Here is a 7,864-nt window from a genome sequence, read left to right as displayed (position 1 = left end):
ACACTGGGGACACATGCATAAAAGCCAGACAGTGTCTGCTTTCATGGATTTTAAATTTTAATAGAAAGGAGACAACATATGTAGGAGGCTGCAGGTACAAGCACTAGTGGTCAGGCCATCATGTCAGGCTCACTGCGCGTCCATTTGCTGGATGAGGAGAGCAGCAGGCCAGGGAGAGAGCCAGGAAACTCCTCGCCCCCTACGGAACGTCCTGCCGTAGACCCAGACGGGCAGTGGGACCTTGAGCCAGTTGCCCTCAGTGCCCCGGACGCTGTTCCAAGACTGGAAGTCTTTCAGAGAAGATGTGGATCTGAACCGAAAGGAGATCTCCCCGGCCTGGGAAGTTGTACTTAATGGGAGAAAAGAGTTTTATTTTGTACAAACTTTCCCCTAGGAGAGCAAAAGGTCATTGGAGGCGGGAGCTCTTCTGTTTTTGTCTTCAGTCCTTAATCACTGCATGGGTGTTGCCTCAGTCACAGACACCTGGGAAAGACAGCAGATAAAACGGTCACGGTCTCCCATTGTTCTCAGGGCAACCTCCAGTTGTCCTGCTCTACATCTGCCGCTGGACGCAGATGGCTCTGCAGGAGAAAGTGAGGCAGCCCTCCCTCACTTCAGTCCAGCTCATTCCCATGTCATGACATCTCACCTCTCTGCTTTTATGTCTGCTTTGAGAACAAAGGACAAACAGCAACAATAATAATAACAGCAGCAGCAGACATCAGGGGCTTAATAAATGCCTGTTGATCAATCAGTTCCAATTTTTAAACACAAGGGGTTGAGGGTAAGGAGTGATGGACAAGATGATCTTTCAGGACCTGCCAGAACTGGATCCCACAGGACTGGCAAAGGGGTTCAAACAAGCTTTTTCTGTCCGACGTCTTAGCTTGGAGGCTGTGGCAGCAGGGTTCCTGAAGTCTCACCATGCGCCCAAGGATGATAAGAAGGAAGATGCCATTAAGTTCACCAAGAAGGACAAGGACACCATGGACAAGTCTGGGGGCAAAGCTAAGAAGCGGTCCAAGGGAAAAGTGCGACACAAGCTCAGCGATCTGGCTCTGTCTGACAAAGCAGCATGTGACAAACTGTGCAAGGGAGTGCTCAACTACAAACTTATCACCCCCGCGGGGTCTCAGAGAGACTGAAGATCCGGGTTCTCCAGCCCGGGCGGCCCTCCACGGATTGCTCATAACGTTCTGATTGAACTAGTTTCCAAACACGGAGCACAAGAGAGATACCAGGAACATCAAGGGTGGAGATGCTCCAGCTGCTGAAGATGTAGGAAATGATTCAATATTTTCATGTATATTTTAAAAAATAATAATAAATCACAGGGAGCACATTTGGATCCAGAGGTCTTTTGTTCCTAAGACAATAAGCACAGCCCTTAGCCCCAGGGCAGCCCATACCTCTCCTCATGCAGCCAAACTAAATGGACACATAATCAGGAGATATTTGAAAAAAATAAGTTAAAACACAATAAATCACAGATAATGCTAAAGTGTGATTTTCTAAGTTAATTTCCAGTCCCAAGGGGTCTTTATGCATGAGTCAGGGCCTTCTTCTCATTTCTGCATGAGTTGAACCCCATTGATCTAGTCCAACATTTTAATTTGACATATGGGGAAACTGAAGATCAGAGAAGGTAAAGGACTGGCCCAAGATCTCCATGCAGTCAGAAAATGCATCTTGTGTCCTCTCAGGATACAGTCTGCACAATTATTATTATTATTATTATTATTATTATTATTATTATTTAATTGTTGAAAATGCACACAAAACATGGGCCAGGAAGATATGAGAGAATGGTCAAGGGAGGGAGCCCTGGCACCTGGCAGACTCCAATAAGAGTCTTGGGAGGCAGCAGCCCTTGGGCTCAGCCTTGACCACTGCCGGCTGTGGGGCCATCTTTGGTCCACTCTATTCAGTTATTGAGGACAACAAGCCCCATGCCATCCTCCTCCTCCTCCCTCCCCGGGAATGGAACCATCCTTAGAATGGGCCTGGGAACACCTCGGGAGGAAAGCATTCTAAAAGAAACAAGAAAACAACCCCCAAGAGGGCTCTGCAAAGGGCCAGTGGCGACGGCCAGAGCTGAGTGGGCTGGGCATTAGCAAGCTGGGCTCTTAAACCCAGACTCCCGAGATCCTAGGTGGCGCCATAGTGAACAGAGCACTGGGCCTGGAATCGAGAAGTCCTGAGTTCAAATCCAGTCCCAGATACCTACAAACTGGGTGAAGCTGGGCACATTTCCTTATCTGTAAAATGGGGATAAGGATGGCACCCACTTCCCAGGGTCATTCTGAGGATCAAAGGAGATAAGACTGGCAAATCATCCAGAAGTGCTCAGCATACAGTAGGTGCTATATAAATGTTGGCCATTACTATCTTCCATTTAACCCTCTGTGTGGCCATGGGCTTGGCTGCCTCTCTAGGCCAGAGATTCCTCATCTGCAAAATGAAGAAGGCGCTTAGAAGTCGTAGCTTCTGACCTGGGAGGGATGGTGGAGGCCAGATTTTCCTTGTTTTCAGTAATATAGATTTTACTTTTCTTTCTAGAAAAACAACTATAACATAGAAATGAAATGCTCCTAATCCATATACAGAGTCAGAAAAAAAACAACCCACAAATTATCCCCTATGAGGAACTGAGGTACAAAGAGTGACCTGTTTGAGGGAGCAGCTCAGCTGAACTCCAACCCAAGCCTCTTTCTAGGGCATTGCCATCCTGCTCTTACTAGGAAAAGCCTCCCCAAGCAAAAGCTGGACGGTCCTGACCCTCTTTGGGCACCGTTTGGCCAGGTCAGCTGCCGAGCTTCTGCTCTAAGTCCTGCGGCTGTAACCTCTGCTCTCCATCTCTGCCCCCAGGACTTTTCAGACTTTGGCTGGATTTCCAAAAGTCCCCCGTGGAGCCAGAATGCTTCTCTCAGTACATCTGGACCGTCCCCTGCCAGGCTCATTCTGAGTGGAAGGAAACTACCCGGGAAACTGCCCGAGGCATCGACCTTCATCTGGCACATGAAATAGTGCCAGGAGCTAGTGCCATTTATTCAAGCCAAGGCCTTCAAGAGGGGAGGCAGTTTGGGAGCTTCTGGGTACACTCTGTGAGCCATTCATAGATATCACCTGGACATACCTGACGGGATGCCCCTGGGGAGGAGGACAGGTGAAATCCTTGGGAGCAGAGGACTGCATGAGGGCAGAGAGGAGAAGATCAGGCTTTAGGGAAGGCCTTTCTGACAAGATGGAGGCCCCCGGCAAGGCCACCTGAGTCTCCCCAAGGTGAACAGCAGGTGTCCACTTATCGAGGATGTCAGAGAAGGCCCCTACATTGGGAAGAGACCTGAACTTGAAGCTCCCTTAGGGTTGGATCAATCAACTCTGAGATCTCAATGAAAGAAGAAAGATCTCAGCTATGCATGTGCATGGAACTCTACTCAAAGGACTAAAAATAAAAGGTGCATCCCCTTTGACCCAGCAGTGCCATTACTGGGTCTGTATCCTAAGGAAATCATAAAGTAGAGAAAAGGGCCCACATGCGCACAAATGTTTGTAGCAGCTTTTTGTGGTGGCAAAGAATTGGGAACTGAGTAAATGCCCTTCAAATGGGGAATGACTGAATAACTTGTGGTACGTGAAGAGAATGGAATATCATTGTCCTATAGAAAATGAAGAACAAGCTGATTTTAGAAAGGCCGGAAAAGATTTACATGAACTGATGCTGAGAGAAACAAGCAGAACCAAGAATATATTGGACACAAAAATAGGTGATGATCACTAATGAAAGACTGGGTTTTTCTCAGAAGTTCAGCAATCAGAAAAGACTTTGTATAGAAAATGTCATCTGCATCCAGAAAGAGAAATATGGATTTTGAATGTAAATCAGCACATGCTATGTTCACTTCTTTTGTTTTTTTCCCCTTTCTCTCAGGGTTTTTCCCTTTTGTTCTAATGTTTCTCTCCCAATATGATTCATAAAGCAATGCATGTTAAAAAATAAATAAATTTTTAAAATAAAAAAATAACAGGGGGGCAGCTAGGGGGTGCAGTGAATAGAGCACCAGCCCTGAATTCAGGAGGACCCAAGTTCAAATCTGGTCTCAGACACTTAACACTTCCTAGTTGGGTGACCCTGGGCAAGTCACTCAACCCCAGCCTCAAAAAAATAAAAATAAAAATTAAAAATAACAAAGATCATTTGCTCTAACGTTTCTCATGGCAACAAACATATTGGACTTGTCTGGAGGATCCATATTTAAATCTCACCATGGGGACCTATCACAACCATATGCAAGTCGCTTCTCTGCCCTTCCGTAATAATGCCCACCTTTTCCATAGCAGTGCCCAGAGTAGTTCCACCCCAGAGCTATAGAAGGGTCAAGTGAGCCAAAACCTGAAGTTATTTTGGAAAATTGAAAGTCTTATATATACACATACACGCACAGAGATAGAGAGATAGATAGATAGATAGATAGATAGATAGATAGATAGATAGATAGATAGATAGATAGATTAGATAAATAGATAGATAGATAGATAGATAGATAGATAGATAGATAGATAGATAGATAGATAGACAGATAAACAGACAGACAGACAGACAGATGGATGTGCCAGCTGATGGTGCTCACAGGTTCCTATGATATCAGCTCTAGAGTTGAGGGCATCTTGGAGACCATCTAGTGCCATACCCACATTTTACAGATGGACAAACTGAGGCCCTCTGAGGTGGATCCCAAGGAAATGTACCTAAAGTCACAGAGGGAGTAAATGACAGAAACAAGAAAAAATCCTGGGCTTTGGACTACAAAATCCACCATGATTTCTTTTAATGATATTATGATTATTCTTGAATTTTAAATTATGATTCTCATTTTTCTAATCTTATATGTGATGAAGGATGGGAAAAGTCATTATCCCACAGTACTCTTTTCTGATTGATGCTCAGTGAATAAAATAGTTGCTTTTTGTAACTGAATAAATATATTCTCCAAGCTCACTGAAAGCTCTTTTGGGACAACTCCAAGGAGAGACAAGATGGGAATGATATACATACTTTATCCTGCTCCCATAAGATTTAAGGATTTGATTTTTCTTTTTTTATTAATTTTATAATTAGAATTTTTTGACATGCATGGGTAATTTTTTTACAGCATTATCCCTTGTACTCACTTCTTTTCTGAATTTTCCCCTCCCCTGGATAACAGGCAATCCCATACATGTTACACGTGTTACATACAATATATGTATGTAAAACTGAATTTCTTGTGGCACGGTAAGAAATGGATTCAGAAGGTAAAAGTAACCTGGGTAGAAAGACAATAGTGCAAACAGTTTACCCTCATTTCGCAGTGTTCCTTCTCTGGGTGTAGCTGATTCTGTCCATCATTGATCAATTGGAATTGGATTAGCTCTTCTCTATGTTGAAGATTTCCACTTCCATCAGAATACATCTCATACAGTATCATTGTTGAAGTGTATAATGATCTCCTGGTTCTGCTTATTTCACTCAGCATCAGTTAATATAAGTCTCTCCAGGCCTCTCTGTATTCCTCCTGCTGGTCATTTCTTACAGAGCAATAATATAGGGGTTTGATTTTTCCAACAGATCTCTATGTTTTAAGAATTTTTCATCACACATAAGTATTTGAGTAACTTAATGACAAATGGAATGAATCAATCAATCAATCAGATTATGAGATCCTTGAAGCCATATTTTGCCTCCTTTTGCATCCCTAGTACTTAGAACATGGCTTTGCACATAATAGGTGATTAATAAATGTTTATTCTTTTTTTTTAATAAATGAATGAATGAAAAAGCATTTAGCATATGCCAACCACTGGGGATATAGACGGGAAAGTCAAAGAGTTATTATTTATAGGGAATTCATTTTTTATTTGATGTATGATAATGTTATTGTTGTTGGTAATAATAATAACAATCACTATCATTTAGGTAGTGCTTTGAATTTTGCAAAGTATTTTGTGTTAACTCATGCAAACCTCACAATATTTTGAGCTTTGTGCAGTCACTGTACCCATTTTCTAGATGAAAAAACAGAAAAATGAAATCAGGGTCACAGAGCTGATATGTGAGGAAGAATTTGATCTTGGGTCTTCATCACCTCCTCTCTTGCATCAATGAGCTGCAGCATATATTAAAGTATTATTCTTCTAATTGTTCCCAGGCAATTGTGGGTAATGCTTTTGTCCATGAGACGGTCTAGACTCCAGTCTGAGCTGATGAGTTCTCAAGAATATTTGGCATCGGGGCAACTAGGTGGTGCTACAATGGATACAGCATCAGCAGAATCAGGAGGACCTGAGTTCAAATTTGCCCTCATTCACATGTACTAGCTGTATGACCTGGGTAACTAACCATGATTGCCTCACCAAAACTAGATAGATATCTATATAGACATATATATGTATTTGTCTGCATCTATCTATATAGAAATAGATCTATCTATATCTATACATTATTTTTGTGTGTAGATATATAGATAGATAGATGGATGGATGGATGGATGGATAGATAGATAGATAGATGGAGGGATGGATGGACAGATAGATAAATAGATGGTAGCGAGATTGACAGGCAGATGGATAGATGGATGGATGGATAGATAGATAAATGGATACATAGATGGATGGATGGATGGATGGATGGATAGATAGATAGAAAGATGGAGGGATGGATGGATAGATAGATAAATAGATGGTAGCGAGATTGACAGACAGATGGATAGATGGATGGATGGATAGATAGATAAATGGATACATGGATGGATGGATGAGGATGGATAGATATTTGGAGTGTTAAAGATGTGTCTGGGATTTTCTTTTTTGGTTTATTACAAGGCTAAGGTCTCCTGTCTGCACTATTTAGCCCCCTGATGGCATCTTTCTAGGTATTGGGCAAATGTTAACTTTTTGCAATCTACAGTTATATGTAGCACATTTTGTACCATTTCTTTATATACTCTGCACTGATTAATAAATCCAGGCTCCTTAAAGGTGACCTTTCTTTGATTTTGATGGCAGTTATTATTATTTTTCTCCTCACCCCTTCCTTAGTTCATTCGGCACCGGCATTTGTCAGATTTTGCTGGGTCAGCCAGCGGATGGGCAGAAGAGAACCTGCCCAAATCCAACTTACCGGAGAGGCTGTAAAAGTGGGCAGGCTGGCCTTGCCCAGGGGCGCCGGCTGACCTCATGGCACAGTGGGCGGCCTCGTGTGTGTGTGTGTGTGTGTGTGTGTGTGTGTGTGTGTGTGTGTGTGTGTGTGTGGAGAGGGAGTCATCATGACATCTGCTTGGCTCCCAGTTGTATTGCCCCAAACGCAAGCGTGTCCTGGAGCAGAGCTAGGAGGAGCCGGGGCGTGCATGGAGAATGGTCAGTGTGGACTGCTCTCCAGGGCTGTGGAGTCATTGGGAGTCTGGGTGGGCTTTGTGCTCCCCTTCTCTCCCCCTACCCCCAAATGCTTCAATGCATTTAGAAACTTTTTTTTTTTTTTTTTTTTCTGAAAGAGATTCCATGGACTTCATGGAACAAGGGTCACGAGCCCCTGGACTAGGTAGTTTCTTTGTCACTGTCTGGGCACTTAATAGGCCCCAGGACATGCTTGATGAATCAGAAAATGAATGAAGCATGAAAGGAAAACTTTGGATGAAAGAGAAGGTGATTTTCATACAAGATTATAAACACAAAGTGGGGGAGGGGAAGAGTAGAAGCAAACGTTTGAGCTGTCAGGATTTGCATTTCATTAAAAAAAAAAAAAAGAAAGAAAGAAAGAAAAAAGAAAAACCTTTGAACCGAAGCCTGATTTCCAAACATTCTAGGTCATTTATTTCCGCTTCAGAGG

The 7,864-nt window shown here is 43.0% G+C and overlaps 1 pseudogene; it reads left to right on the top strand.

Annotated features, from left to right (window-relative positions):
• Positions 1 to 794: 794 nt before the first annotated feature.
• On the top strand, positions 795 to 3,027 carry LOC141538800 (small ribosomal subunit protein eS25-like; annotated as a pseudogene).
• Positions 3,028 to 7,864: the final 4,837 nt, after the last annotated feature.

This window comes from Sminthopsis crassicaudata, chromosome 4 (genome assembly GCF_048593235.1).
Source record: "Sminthopsis crassicaudata isolate SCR6 chromosome 4, ASM4859323v1, whole genome shotgun sequence".
In the NCBI taxonomy this organism is placed as follows: domain Eukaryota; kingdom Metazoa; phylum Chordata; class Mammalia; order Dasyuromorphia; family Dasyuridae; genus Sminthopsis; species Sminthopsis crassicaudata.
Note: the sequence above shows the minus strand (reverse complement) of the source record. Positions and strands in the feature narration are given on the sequence as shown.